Source organism: Rhinolophus sinicus, chromosome 8 (genome assembly GCF_057876585.1).
Source record: "Rhinolophus sinicus isolate RSI-liver-muscle chromosome 8, RSI-T2T, whole genome shotgun sequence".
Classification (NCBI taxonomy): domain Eukaryota; kingdom Metazoa; phylum Chordata; class Mammalia; order Chiroptera; family Rhinolophidae; genus Rhinolophus; species Rhinolophus sinicus.
This window is the reverse complement of record NC_142508.1, coordinates 44,669,382-44,684,810: the sequence shown is the minus strand read 5'-3', so window position 1 is coordinate 44,684,810 and position 15,429 is coordinate 44,669,382. Positions and strand designations below refer to the sequence as shown.

General features: G+C 51.9%; 1 protein-coding gene and 1 long non-coding RNA gene across 10 annotated transcripts in view; one reads left to right on the top strand and one right to left on the bottom strand.

Moving 5' to 3' along the window:
- Positions 1-15,429, top strand: part of ACTN4 (actinin alpha 4) — a 70,338-nt gene that overhangs the window by 25,676 nt on the left and 29,233 nt on the right. The gene's annotated exons all lie outside the window — the stretch shown is intronic.
- On the bottom strand, positions 8,137-12,850 carry LOC141567455 (uncharacterized). 4 transcript variants are annotated; one of them, XR_016022013.1, is made up of 4 exons: positions 12,387-12,850; positions 11,204-11,682; positions 10,919-11,047; positions 8,137-8,782 (listed from the first exon to the last, which is right to left on the bottom strand). It is a non-coding gene; the product is annotated as an uncharacterized LOC141567455 (long non-coding RNA). The 4 variants fall into 4 exon arrangements; XR_016022014.1 differs by having other exon boundaries at positions 10,919-11,404; positions 11,515-11,682; XR_016022011.1 differs by having other exon boundaries at positions 10,919-11,682.

The following is a 15,429-nucleotide window of genomic DNA, read 5'->3' as shown; positions in this document are numbered from 1 at the left end:
CTTGCTGAGATACAGGCTTCAGTTCCCGACCACCGGTTGGCTGTGTGGTACACACCTCACTTCCAGCATATCCCAAACCACGCTCCTTCTCGAGTCCTGTCTGGTTTCTCCACTGCCCGGTGTGCCCTCGCCCCATCCATAAACCATCCGAGTCTGGTTGAAACCTTGGCATCATCTTTCAAGTCCTCACCCTGTAATGGGAAGTTTTACTTATTTCTTTCTGTCAAATCTCTCTCAGAATCCTGACCTTTTTCCTTTCTTTTGTTACTACTGTTGTCCTAACTCAGGACCACATAGTGGGCGCTTAAAAGTGCAGATTTTAAAGTCAGACAGCCTGGGTGTGAACTGCAGTGCTGCCCCTCGCTCCGTTGAGCTATGTGACTTCGGGGAAATGCCTTAACCACTCTGTGGGGATAAAGTCTGTCTCCAGGGGCTGCGTTAATGTTTGCGTGTCCTTTGCACCGTGCCCAGCACACAGGAAGCATGCTGATGTCGCTCCCACTGCCACCGCCATCGTCATCGTCATCCCTCTCAGCGTCTGTGTTCAGGTCTCCCACAGTGGCCTCCTAACTGGCGGCACTCCAGTCTCCTAGTTCATCTCGGTGGCTCCATGAACATTATCTCTCCGAGACTCCTATCTAACCAGGTCACTCTGAGAAACCTTCCCACCCCCACCACCCAGAGAACAAGTCTGAGTGCCTGGGCCGCTCTTCCTTCTGAACCCAACTAACACCATCTCCTGCCACCTCCCCCGAGGGGGGTCCCGAACGTCTCCTGCATGTTTGTGGGTTTTGCTTTTGATCTTCCCACTCTGGGAAACGACCTTCTTCCCAGGTCACCACCTATCGGAATCGCGCTCCTCTTTCACAGCCCAGATCAGGTGTCGCCTGACCCTTGCTGTCCTCGGATCACACTGCCCTGCAGGGACTGGCTCACCAGTGTCCCTCGCTAGCTGGACCACGCTCTCCCTCAGGGCAGGGCTGGCAGGTGCTGTGGTTCTCCCCAGCCCTGTGGTTGTGATTCTCATCACTTGTCCTGAAGCCCCGTTCCCCAGGCGACGGGACGCTGGCTACCTGAGGCCGGTTTCACCTTAGTAGATGCTGAGTTAATAAACTGAGGCCTTCTCATTCTGGCTGCCTTCCATTCTCCCTTTTTTCTTTTCTTTTCTTTTTTTTAATCTCAGAGGAGAGGATGCTGTGAAGTTAGAAACTTACGGTAAGGGGCTTGGGCAACTCTGCCATGAATTCAGGTCGCCTTTTTCTGGTTCTCCCCATCAGGTTCCATGGGTAGGCAGCAGGCCGGATACTGGGGGAACTTTGGGACACAGGCCTTCCTTTTGTTTGTTGCTCTACCTTGCCGAGGGAGCAGACTGGAAGGGCAGCACGGGAGGTGTCCGCCTTCCCCCAGCCGCCTGCCACCCACAGAGCAGAGAGGATCAAAGGCTTTAGTGGGGAGAGAGACCTTCACGTCAGTGGAACCAGAAACTCCTTCTTCCTTCCAGCGCTCGGCCTGACAGAGCCCTGTCCTCCCCCTGACCTGGTGGGACGTAGGGGCTCCCGTGGATGGGGCCACACCATTTGGAATCGGTTTGGCATGGAGGATTTAAGATTTAAAGGAATAATGTTTTTCTGCAGCACAACTGTTTTTCAAGTTGATTCCCATGTGGATCTGCCATATCATAAAATAGATAAAAAGAGCTGCCGAGGTTACATTTGAGTAGGGGGCACCTCCCTGCACCCCTGGTACTCCCTCAAGGCAGCGCTCTTCTGGGAATGTGGTTTGAAAATCACTCCGTGGTAGAACTTCCACTGCTCCGCTGAAGGAAGTGTCCCACTGTTGTCGCGTCCCTTTGTAAAGTCCCCTGTGGTTCACCTTCAGGCCTGTGTGTTTCTAAGGAAGGGCAGGTGGTCCTGGGTCTGCACGTTGGAAGCGTCTTCATGCTTTGGGTCCTTCTGGTGCTGTGTGTGTCTGGGGCGGGGGAGCGGGATGCTTTGATAAAGGACAGCAATCCTGGCAGCTCTGCCTTCCGAGTTCTCTCCATCTTCACTGCCGCAGCCCTGCCATCCATTTGGTGTCCAGGGAAGTCTTCCTGTCACACCATGACGTCCTCCCAAGGCTTCCTGTTGGTCTTAGAATAAGAATCCCCCCTCCCCTCCATGGCCTATGAGGTACAGTGTGAACCAGCCCCTGCTTCTCTTCCTCTAGGCCCCCTCTGCTCCAGCCACACCCCCTGGAATGATCTTCCTCCTGTTTGTCAGTTGGTTGGCTCCTTCTGTTTGTTTAGGCCCAAATGTCACCTCTATAGAGCGGTCTCCCTTGACTGGCTGAACTGGAGTCCCTCCCCCGCTGCCTCCCTCCTCTAGTTGCTCTTTGCTGCATTACCCTGTTTTATTGCACTATCACTATCTAATATCTTCTTTTCCTATGTATTGTCTCCACTAGAATGTAAGCTTCATGAGGGTAGGGATGTTTGCTTAATTCCAGTGCTCAGAATAGTAGGTAGCGTGTGGTAGACGCTCCGTACATTTTAAACTGGAATGAATGAATGAATGAAGTTTGGGAGGGGCTCAGAGCAGTGAGTCTCCGCCTTTCGGTGGTCTGGGGCTACCTGGGATAGGGTGTCTGGATGCCAGCCAGCATTTTGGGCCCAGGCTGGGATGACTCTGGAACCCTGTGAGGCCCAGTCTGCTTTGGCTCTCAATCAGTGTCACGGCTCCAGGCCTGACCACTTTGTCCCCGGCTGGTACGAAAGGCTGTGCCTCCCCGTGCTGCTCCCGCCTCTGCTCTTGGAGAGGACGCAGGTGGTCGGGGCCCTCTGAGCCCAGGCAGGACTTGCTGTTCCGCTCCAGCCTGAAGTTGCTTTCCTTCAGGCCTTGCCTAGAACCCGGCCGAACAGAGGGAGGGTTCTACAGGCCTCCAGGACACATGTGGGGAGAAGAAGAGTGTAGCCACTTGGCCTGGCAGCCACCCCTTCCCCCACCTCTCCTCTGAAGGCACACACACAATGGCAGTTGGGCTGCACCTTTATTTTATGAGTCACCAGTGATAGCCTGTCATACATTGTTGTTTCCTATCCTTTCAGAGCTGCTTTATCTTCTCTGTAGTCCGGGAAGGGATTTGATGCAGGGTCAGTTAACACGTTGTCCTGTGGAAATCTGTCATTGTACCCATATAAGGCAAACTCCTCGAGTTACTTTCTACCTTGGCAGAATCACAGGAATGTCAAGGTAACCAGGCCACCTCAGCATAGCTCTGATTCTCACCGGTCACCTGACTTGCCCTCCCTCTCCCATGACTCACCCTACAGCCCAGCACCAGGTCTGCTGTGCTTGTGGCGGATGGAAACAACCAAGGGCCTGCTGGGTGGCACTCGGTTTTGTATCTTCCTTAGAGGGGACCGAATGCAAGAACCTATGTGAGATACCTCACATGGGGTCTGACAGGGCAAGAAACAGAAATGGAAAGCAGCCTTGGCCAGACTTGAGGTTAGTTAGGAGATGAGGTGGGTTCCAGCTCTGACACCGACCAGCTGTGTGCCCATGGGCAGATCACTACAGCATTTGGAGTCTTATCTGTCAAATGAAGAGCATGCAGAACAAATCCTGGTGCACAGAAAGTGCTCACCAAACATGAGTCACTTGCATAATTCTATTAGGGTGAACCCTACACCCCACCCAATCATAAAAGCACCTCTTGCTGTCTTTGTTTAAGGCTCAGCCCCTTGGTAGCTTTAATGGGGCAGATTGAGCTGATACGCAGAGTCCCTCTCTGGAAAACTGAACCCACACCGTCATGATGGCACCCCATTACAGCTCCCCCATGCCCAGAGCCAGCCCCTCTGTTGTCACAGGGCCAGAAGTCAGAGCTGCCCCTGAAAATGGCGGGGGCCCCTTCCTCCCCTGACATCACCCTGCTGCTGGAGACGGCCGCCCCTGTGAGTGCTGTGTGGTTTGGCCAGGCCTTAGTGCCAGCCCAGGAAGGCCTGTAGGTGGGGCACCAGGGTGAGGGTCTAGCCCTGTCACGCTGCCAGGCAAACGGTTTCACCATTTTTAATGGAGCAATTATGAGTCAGAGGTTTCAGTCTCCCTTTACTGGTTCCTCCCAATCCTATAATTACCCTTTGGCTTTAGGGCCTTATTTTGGTTTTTCTTTTTTAAAGTCCTCCCAAGACATTGGTAATATTGTCCATCTCATATGTCCAAGGGGTTGAAGATGGAGTGAATATGACAAAAAAAAAGAAAAAAGAAAAAAAAAAAGACCCCAAATCTAGAATGATTTCTTAACCCATAGAAACTGTGCCCCCTCACCATCCTAGTGCCACGCCAGGAAGTGGAGCCAGCGCCTGCTTCCATGACGCTGAGGGCAAGAGTGGGTAACTCTGAACACCACCAGTTAGTTACCTCTTGCCAAACTCCAGACGCCAAGCCAGGAATTTCTGGTCTGAGGCACCTCCCAGATTGACCGATGGGTTCATTTACTCCCTCATCCAGTGCACACTGAGCCCCTGCTCATTGCCAGCCCCAAAGAGGAGCTGCACTGAGCCTCAGCAAAGGGCGGGCTGGCTGCTGAGCTCCCAGCACCTCCGTGGGCCCCATGCCCGTGCTGGTCCCCTCAGAGATGAGAGGAATTGATGATGCAGATAATGCCCTATATTCTCTCAGCCTCCAAACTCACCCTGCTTCTCAAAGGGATCGTCTTACCGTCAGGCTCTGAGAGTGGGAAGCCAGTGGGCCAGAGTATATGTGAAACAAGGGCATATCTGTGAGCGCTGCCCCAGGCTCCGGTTTCCCCCAGTGTGTCAAGAGCACAGATTTTCAGACCAACCCATCCACCCTAGCCATGGCGTCCACCCCCAGACACCCCTCCCTGCTTTCACTGGAGCAGGAGAAGGCTTCTGACCTGACCTGAGCCATTGAATCAGAACGTCCCAAAACAGGAAAAGGGAAAAGGATCGCCAAGGAGGAGTTTCAGTTGCGAAAAGCGACACCCATACCGCTGTTAGAGCTCACTCCTTAGCCTGGCATAATTGTCCTTCCGCCAACAAGGCGCAGTTTATGGATCTTGTAAATTCCAGCAGAAAACGAGCTGTCTGCTGGAAGGTGAACAGAAGGAGCAATGGGAGTGTTTGCCATGCCTCCCGATGCCCCGGCCACGGCATTCCTTGCACCTCTCAGTTTTGTTGGGGAGTTCCCCGGGTGGCCCCCGTGGCACAGGGCAGAAGTAGCACTTGGCCTGAACCACACTCAAGTCCCATCAATGCCCCCTCTGACTTTTTCCTCTCAAATGCCTGTTATCTGGGTGAGCAAGTCCACGGGCAGATTTATTCGAGCTACAGTGTTCATTGTAAAGGCCGGACCTCTTAGGCACCTGTTAGGATTCCAAGGCACACAGTCCCAAGGCCAGAAGTGGCTCATTTGGCTATCTTTTTGAAAGATCAAAGTTTAAACCAGACGATCTTTAATCTCCCCTCCCACCCCGAAACTTGAGCCCAGCTGTAAGCCATTGAAAGTAAATGGGGTTTTTGTAGCTCAGACTCCCTGTTCTCCCGGTGAAGGTCCGCCTGTACCCAATTGTTTCACAGCAAAATGCCAGAGGGGGCCAGAGGAGGCGGAGGGCAGGTCTCAGCCTCTGTTGCTGCCCTCATTTAAAAACGGCCTTTTGGGAGTGGAAGTTTCTCTTTTAAAGGTAGCTATTTCAAGGTAGGCCTCACCCATCTCCTCCTCTTCCTGCTGCAAAGCTCTCCTTTGAGAGCTGAGCACGGCCTCCTACCTCTGTCCTGTGGGCCCCACCTGCCATTAGTGCAGACGCTTATCCTCCAGTGGACTCTGTATGGAGAGGGCAGGCTCTTCCCCGTGGGGGCGGCCCCAGGTCTGTAGCATCTAAGCTCAGCAGCTTTGGGTTGCTTGAGACAATCGCAGACTGGGCCACCTCCCTGCCCTGGGCTCCTTATCCCTTGCTTCTCTGGGGTTTCTTGTAGCTCCAAGTTTGGTCTAACAAATCCAGTGGCAGGGGCTCCCTGGCTCTACCTGGGCCTCAGATCCCTTCTTTGTAGAATGAGGGGATTAGATGAGAGTGGTGGTTCTCAACTTGGGCTGCATGTGAGACTCACTTGGTAAGCTTTGTAAAGTGTTACTCAGGACCCACCTTCAGGGAATCGGATTCATTTGGCCTGGGGTGAAGTTCAGGCACTTGTAAGAAGCTCCCAAGTCCCATATATTTATTATCAGTTGATTTTCAATAAAGACATAGTCAATGGGGAAAGAACAGATTTTCTAGTAAATAGTGCTGAGAGGCCTGGATATCCACATGCAAAGAATGGAGCTGGACCTTGAGTTCACACCTTATACAAAAAGTTAACTCCAGTTGGATCAAAGACCTAAATGTAAGAGCTAAAACCATAACATTTAGAAGAAAATATAGGCATGAATTTTCATGACCTTGACAATGGTTTATTAGATAGGAACCATAAGCAACCAAAGAAAATAATTAAATTAGAGTTCATCAAAATTAACAACATTTTTGCTTCAAAGGACACTATAAAGAAAGTGAAAAGACAACCCTCAGAATGGGAGAGAATATTTGTAAATTATATAGTTGATGCAGGTCTAGTGTCCAGAATATATAAAGAACTCTTGCAATGCAACAATGAAAAGATAAATAAACTAGTAAAAAAAAAAAAAAAAAAGGGCAAAGCACTAGAATAGACATTTTCCAAAAAAGATAAACAAATGGTCAGTAACTATGAAAAGATGCTCAACATCATTAATCATTAGGGAAATACAAATCAAAGCCACAATGAGATACCACTTCATACATACTCACTAGAATGAGTATTCTAGTCAGATATACTATTAAAAAAGTCAGACAATAAAAAGTGTCGGTGAGGATTTGGGGCAATTGGAACCCTCATACATTGTCGGTGAGAATGTAAAATGGTGCAGCCTCTTTGGCAAACATTCTGATAGTGTCTCAAATGATTATACATGGATTTGCTATGTGACCCAGCAATTACACTCCTAGGTATATACCCTAGAGAACTGGAAACATCCGCGCAAAAAGTTGTACATGAATGTATGTAGCAGCATTATTCATAATAGCAGAGGCATATAATAGCAAAGGTAGAATAATTCAAATGTCCATCCATTTAGGAATGGATAAAATGTGGTGCATCCATACAATGGACTATTATTCAGACAAAAAGGAATGAAGTACTGACACATGCTACAATGTGGATGAACCTTGAAAACATGGTAAATGAAAGAACCTAGTTACAAAGGCTACATACTGTATGATTCATTTATATGAAATGTCCAGGGTAGACAAACCCATAGAGATAAAAAGTAGATTCGTGGCTTCCAGGGCTGAGGGGGAGTGGAAATGGGGAGTGACTGCTAACAGTTTTGGGGTGATGAAAGTGGTCTAGAACTAGATAGTGGTGATAGTTGTACAATCTCATGAATATACTAAAACGCACTGATTTTTATACTTTAAAGGGGTAAATTTTATGGTATGTGAATTAAACTCTAAAGTAATATTGATTCTCCAAACTGTACACGTGATCAAAAAGAGTACATACACACCTGTGATCCAGCAACTCTGTCTCTATGTTGTACTAGTTGTCTATTGCTGCGTAACAAATTGCCTGAAAGCTTAGAGGCTTAAAACAGTAATTATTCATTATCTCAAAAAAGAGAAAACCAGAGAAGCTCCCGGGTAATTCTAATGTACAGCCAGGGTTGAGAATCGCTGGGTTGGAAGGCTCTCTGGAAGCAAGAAGAACCAGGTCTGATCGCGATATTCTTTTACTTATTTCGTAGTCGGATGGCCAGGCTGAGGGAGGGGCGGCTTGGGGGAAGATTGCTTTGTGTCAGCCACCAGGCTACAGCCAGCAAGTTGTGGAATCCTAAAGAGGGGTCTGGCTTCCTCAACTGCTGTGCTGATAGCGACGATGGCACCTTCCGGAACAGGAATAAGATAGTAATGAAGAGAATGTCTACGGATCACTCACTCTCTGCCAGGCTTTGTGTGCAGTGTTTCCTCCATATTGTCCTGTTGAATGCTCACATGGTATCTGCTGTCCTCATTTTACAAAGGAGGAAACTGAAGCTTACAGAGGTGAAGTTTGTTTTCTGAGGCCGCACAGTAAGTGGCGAAGCCAGGATTTGAAGCCACATTTGCTAAGATTCGAGAGCCCTTGCTCTAGAGCACTGTGTCACGGTCTTCTCTCCTCGGCCTGCCTTCTTCCAGCCCACCAACTGCTACCCAGCAGCTAGGCTCAGCCCGGACCAGGGTCTCTGCAAGTGCACGGGCTCCAGGGGCCTGAGCTCACGGGGCTGCTGAGGGCCCCTCTGCCTTTGGACTGGGGCCGAGGGCAATGTCTTCCCCGGCTTGTTTATGAAATAGCTCCAGCTCCAGGATTATTTATGTGAACTCTGGAAAGCAAGTTTTATCCCTAAGTAGGGACCCTCACCAGTACAAAATGGGATTAGAACCTATGAAGTCATAAATGAGTGGACATGAGAAGCCCCAACACTTCCATTCATTCTAGGATTTACTGAGCACCTACTGTGTGCAGCAAACGACCCCACTCTTCATGAAGCTTATGTTACACTTGGGAGGGAGACTGGTTATGGACAAAGAACATCATTTCTGACAGTGATAAGTACAGTGAATAAGACAAAACAGAGTAAAGTGATTGCATGGTGGGGACAGTAAGGCCAGGGAAGGCCTCCTGGCGTGATGACATCTGAGGGAAGTCCTGAGTGATGAGAAAGAACCAGCCCTGTAAGGAGCGAGAAGAAAGTATTAGACCAGTGTTTCTCCGGAGGAAGGGACTGCACTCCAAATCAGTCCATTGTGGCAACGACATGCACACTTTCTGGCGCCTCGCAGGGGATTGGCTAAGGCGGGAACATTGGCTACAGGGGGCGGGGGTGGGTGGGAAGGCTGGTTTCTGGATGGACACGCAGGACCTTTGGAATGCTCACTGCTCCGCTCCTCGGTATTTATACCTCTCCTTCAACTGGAAAGTCAGAGATTTTTCATGTAGGCTGAGAAAACTCCGAATAAGGCAACGCCAAGCCGGGACATAAGAAGCATTCCATATTCCCTGTAATTGCTTTCAAATTAGCTTATGTCGTCATGGGGCAGGCACACACAGCAAGCCCTGCTCTGCCCCTGACTGGATATGGAGTTGGGTCCTGGATGGGCAGCCCATTGTGTCCCCACATCACAGTACTACCAGCCCCATTCATCCATGCTGGTGGGGCTGGCTGAGTCCTATGCTGCACCTGCCTCAATTGTGGACATGTCATCATGACCAGTTCGTTTTCTGTCTCTCAGCCTGGTCCCTGGTTTTTATCTCCTTTGGTCTGGAAAAGGTAATGAATGGATCTTCAAAAAACTGGTCACACACACCATCTCAGAACCATTCCATAGGCTTTGTGGACTCCCTGGATGGAGTCATGCAGATGTAGCCAGCGCAATTGCCTTTTTGTTTGGGCCGCCAGTAACCCAGATTCCAGAAGAAGGCTTAGCCATCGGGCCCTGAAAGCTCCTTTATAGCTGGTGAAGCCCAGGGCCAGGGGAGCCGTCTCTGCTTTCAGGAGCTGAAAAGGTGCCCCGCTGGGGCCAGGCTTTGCCTGAGGCCTGGCAGTAACCTGGCAGATGGGTGATAAGAAAGGTGGATGTCTACCCTAAGAATAAATAGTTCTCCATGCCCTGTGTCCAAGCCCCGGACACCCTTCCCGAGGACGTGTGGAAGCCGGAACCGTGGGCAGCATCAGAGGCCACAGCAGGCAAGGTGGGAGTTCAGGAGGTGGGATGGCGCCCTCCCCCTCAAAGCAGCTGGTGCCCCAGCGGAGCAGCAGACCCAACACGTATTGCGGAGATGAGGTTTGAAAATTCCCAGCACCCTAGGGAGCCCTGTCATGCCTCCATGTTTCCTAAGGGTTTACTGCGGCCGATTCCATCCAACCTGGGCCTAGGGAAGAGACGTGCAGCTAGCTGGTCCTGGGTCAGCTCTCGGCCTGTGACCTGCTAAGGAGGTTTGTAGTATACAGAGCAGGAGGCGGGGGATGCACTGTGAGGCAGTGAACAGATTTTCCTAAACTCTTGTCAAGCATGGAGTCGCCGGAATCCACTGGTGAGTCTCTGTTGTGCAGCCTCTGACCCTGGTCCAGGAGCTCTCCTTAGCGAATAATCAAAGCCAGCATGCTCGCCCCAGCCTAGGGACTGGCCGGAGGGGGGTGGGAGGCTCTTTCTAGGCCCAAACTGACTTTGCAAGAGACTCCCTTTATTCTGGGCAGAGTGGAATTCCAGCGGGCATTTCCCTCCACACCACCCCCGGCAGTGCTAAGAACCTGTTTTGTAGCAGGAAGTCGTTAGGAAGAAAAGGAAAGCTTTTCAGCCGGGTCAGCCGCATCCTACTGGGATCCTTTTTGCATTTGTCATCCCTCTGCCCACTGGACCGCCCGCCATTCTGTTGCCCGTGTCTTTCAAATGTTTGTTTCTTATTCAGTGACCAGAGTAGAGGGGGTTTACCTCTTTGGGTTGGGGGAGGGAGTCATCGATGAATGGCTCATTAAAGCCCATTGCTGCCACATTCCTGGCTGCTTAGGTCACCTCCCGAACAATGTCCATCATTCATTCACCCAGCCACCCCACATCCTGGCTGCTGGGAGGGGTCCCTGTGACACAGGAAGGACTTTATGACCAGGGATGCCAAGCCTTCTCTCTCTCCCCCACATATAGAGTGACAAAGCAGAAACAGCTCTGGGGCCCCTCTGAAGCTTGCCTTCCCTGGTGCCGTCCCTACAGGGCCTGGGCCTCTGCACACGGAGTGGTGACAGTGGATCCCAAACCCACCACCAAGCTCCTCTTTCTCTCTCCTCCCACCCCTCCCGTTCGCCCCACTCACCCTGTGCTATTTTAGCAACCAGAAAGGAATCTCTAACAGGCTGCCAGTGTGCAGAGGCACGTTTGGGAAGCGCTTTGTGGTTTTGTTCACGTGTGTTCTCAAAGACAGACGCGTCCACATCCTTCCTCCCTAGATAGGTCAAGGGCTGGGTGTAAGCTCCTTCCCCAGGATGACAGGGACAGGCTGGGCGCTGTGGCGTCACCACTGGCATCATGCCTGCCTCCCATATGGCACAGGCCACCATTTAAGAAGCAGGCAAGCGTTTGGAGGCACAGCTCTGCCTACCTGCCGGGTTCTGTGAGCTTGCCTCCAGCTCAGGGACAGATGGGGCCGGAGCCCTTGTTGACCTGGTTCTGCTGGCTGTGCTTTGCCAGGCTGCTGCCTGGCTTCCGCTCAGATGTTGTGGCATGAGTACCTGCCCCGTGTTTGTACTGATCAGCTGTGTGGCCTGAGACACCTCACTTCTCCCTGCCTCAGTTTCCTCGGCTGTAAAATGGAGATGATGATAATATCTCACGTGATGAGGGGGTGGGAGGTTTTAGAGCTACTGTGTGTAAACAGTGGGAACTAGCAATTAGCAGCTGTTGTATAATTACCTTTAGCATGCCCGCTCCCCTCATCAGAATGTCAATTCTGTGTCTGTTTTGCTTCCTCCCGTGCTGGACCTAACGCGGTTCCATGTCAGGATTTGCTGGCCAGGTGAATGCATTCATTGCCTCTTAGGTGAGGCGCTGGGGACGGCAGCTGCTCAGTCGGTCCTGCCCCTGGAAAATGACCCTTGACAATAAAACCCAGGTGTGCTCAATGCTTTTGCCTTTCCCTCCTCCCACAGAGGCCAGTAGCTCTGGGCCCTCCCAAATGAAATCGAAACCTTGAGCTGGCATTTCTTGGTCACGATCGTCAGCGTCTCCACCATCGCTCCTCTGCCGTCTTCCTCCTGCCAACTTTCTCTCGGGGCTCTTCATCCTCTCCTGGTCATCCCACACTGACCCTTGTCCCCTTCGGTTCAATCCTCATGCAGCAGCCAGCGTGACCTTTTGAAGGCCCCATGAGGCTGGCCCTGCCTGCTTCCCGGCACATTTTACTCCCCCTTCCTTTCCTCTCTCCAACGTGCTCTTTGCACACGCTGTTCCCCATATCTGGAAAGCCTCCCTTATTTTTGTATTGTTAACTCATTCTCAGTCAGATCAGAGTTGGAGAATCACCTCCTTCGGGAAGCTTCCCCGTGTCTGCCTCTGCCACTAGATCAGGAGCTGTCGGAAGCCTCTCTCGAGCTCCTTTTCTGGGAGTGTGCGGGAGGAGAACAGGTGCAGCATAACACCTCAGAGCGTGGCCTCTGGGGCTCAGTTCCTGGCTTTAAATCCAGCTCTGGAACTTTGCCAGGTGTGTGACTACCTGTGAGTAAGCCACGTCACCTCTCAGACCCTTGGTTTCCTCATCTATAAAATGGGGCAATAATAGCACCTACCTTAGAAGAGAGTTCTGAGGAGGAGAGAAGTTGATACATGACAAAGGGCCTAGACAGTGCCTGATGCCTACGTAGCCGTGTAGAAGCATCTGCTGTAGTTGTTCCTATTACCACTCTTCCTTCTGTAGTTGAGTAATTTGCTTAAGGAGATCCTCTCCCTCATCAGACTGGGAGCTCCATAGCATGCAGCCTGTGCCCGCTTCGGCTCACTGTTATGTACTCGGCACAGGGCCTGGCCCTGGGTTCACAAGCTTGTCGGGGAAATGGGTATGTACCCCAGGTAGCCTGGGGCATTGGGAGCAGGTGAGACTTACCGGCAGTCAGACTGAAAATTTTGCATAGTCGGGGGGTGGGGTGGTGGTGCATTGGGTACATGAGGCCTCCATCTGTAGAAACCACCCCTCCGCACTACCCTCCCCACATCTTAGTCTAAATGCGGTAGGGAGAGGAAGTGTATAAGCAGAATGTTATTTTTGTAACCAACTAGAAAAAACTATGAATTTTTAATGTCCCATTCGAATTCCGGCACCTACTCACCAGTCACGCTGCGTGGAGAAGTGGCCGTCCATGGTTGACTTGTTCCCTGACGATGGCCTCATGAGGTCACGCTCTCCTCGCCCAGAGCTCAGGGTCCCTTGAGCCTCCAGTATCAGTGGACGCCCCTCATCTTCCAGGAGGAGAACGAGGCCAAGCAGGGCATGGAGTGAGGGTGTGAGGCTGTCAGGGGAATCCCCCTTTTGTGTCTGTCAGGTTCAGGAGGAAGTTCTCACTACGTGGGCCAGGCGGGTGGACATTCTCCCCAAGTACCTGCTCTGTGTTTTGCTCGGGACTCTGCCTGCTTTCAGGCAGGGAGGTAGAAGTACGTGACCGAGTTACCACTTAATTAAAAACAGACCTTTCCTTGGCATGTGTAATACTGAGTATTTAATCTATGCCTGGGCACAGTCCTAAGTGGTTTATTCGCATTATTTTGTTCAATCTTCATTTAAGTGAAGAGATTATTGTCTTTAGTTCATCACCAAGGACTGAGGCTCATTGCTTGCCCAAGGTTACCCCGCTGGCAGGTCGCCTCAGTGGCAGAGGCAAGATTGGAACCCAGGTCTGTGTGAGCCCCACGCCAGAGCTCGTGTTTATTGCCCAGACAAGATGAGCAAAGGCGCAGGGATGTGACTGGTGGGTAGTGCAGTGACCTCTTGTGAGGATGGACGGCCTGAACCCAGCGAGGCCAGGTATGTTCAAAGCCTCCACAGGTTGGAGTGGGCACCATCTTGAGAGGGGCTCCTGCAACCTCGGTTCCATTCCAAACCATGAGGTGGGGTAGGGTCTTTGCAGAGGGAAGCAGTGGTGAGCATGTGTGTGCACACAATTCACCGGACACTTATGCCGGCACTGTGTCAGGGGCTTTAAAGCATCCTCCCCACCCCCCAGTTAATCCTTACAGCAACTACAGGACGTAGATTCTGATAAGTTTACCCTGAAGAGAAGGAAACTGAGGTGTAAGTAGGTGAGGTCACTTGGTTGGAAACTAAACAAGTAAGCCGAGGAGCTGGCCTTCAGACCCAGGCCTCTGCCCCTTCAGAGCACACAGGCATAACCCAGGCAGACTGAGGTGGTGAGGGTGCCATTTGGACGGGTCTGGCCCTGCCTGCAGACCAGGTGCCTGGGCCTTGGCCCAGCAGCTGCGGGGACGCGCCCTCTGCGAACTGCCCTTTTGCATCCTCAGCCATGGGATGTGATTGGCCACTTTGCTGCCCAGTGGCATCTTTTGGGCACATGCAAGAGAGGAAGCCCAGCATTCCCTGCCACTTCCTGCCCCAGCCCGGCCTGCTGCTGCCCTCACTTTACAGGGCTGCCGAGTGGCACACCTGCTCACTGCCCACCACCGAACCGGTTGTGCTTTGGGCGTTTTAAAGGCATGTGAGATGGGAGGTAATTCCTAACCCTCTGGCTGTGTACACATATGCACGGAGCCTCCAGTGCGACCCAAAACCACTGGAGAAGGTCCCCACGATGCCGAGTGTGCTGGCGTGGGCCAGCAGGGCACAGAGAAAGCACTCTGTGGAGGAGGCGGCGGGGTTTCAGGAGAGGAGGGGATCTTGGGAGGCATGGGGACATCGCGAGAACTGCCGTTTATTGCGCACTTGCTATGCGCTCTGCGGGCATTGTCGCCTTGAATCTTCACACTGACTGTGACCTAGGTTGTGTCTTCGTCACCACATTACCAATGAGAAAACACTTCAGGAAGGTTGGGTAACTTGCCCACATGGGTGGTGTAACCAGCAGTCTAGCCTTGGTTTGCCTGAATTCAGAGTTGTACAGGGGAAGCGTGGGAAATGAGATAGGGAAGGTAAATTCTTACGTTCCTTAATGAGAACTTGCTTGGTGGCCAGAGCTCAGAGTCGCTCATGGTGTGGGAGCATAAGACAGTGCATAACTGTTAAGACACCAGAGATCTGCACAGAGGAGGCGACATCCAGGTCAGAACTGGGTTGAGGCAAGCAAGTAGTTTTGGGCGTCCTGGAGGAGTTACCCTTTGGACTGATTTTGAGGGAGGGGAAGGTGCCGGCTAAGGCGAGGCAGGAGCAGGGCAAAGGCATCCTTAGCTGAGGGAACAGTCTCACGCAGGAAGGGGGTCTCTGTCTCCCAGGCAGAGGAACTCGCCTTTGTGTTGTTAAGAAGCTGATGGGGAAACCCCGGGCCACCAGCAGGTTGTTGTGTACCCCTCCCTCCCTCCGCTTGCCTTTGGAAGGAAACCTCATGTGGTCCCCATTGGCACAGTCTGTTAATTAGGTGGCTTCTTTGTCTGGGAAGGGCTGTGTGTTGAGTCTTAAATGAGCAGGACGGTGGCAGTCGTCAAAACACATGGTGTTTGGCCAGAGGCTCCTTGGAAGCCCCTCGCCCCCCACATGGCCTCTGCCTGCGCCGGGCGTGGAGTGCTCTCTTGTGCTTTCCTGGCTGTCTGCCCACGTGCACGCTGGTCCCTGCAGAATGAGCAGGGTCGGCGGCCGGGCTCCTATGAGAAACCGGCGCTGGGTTTTTCCCA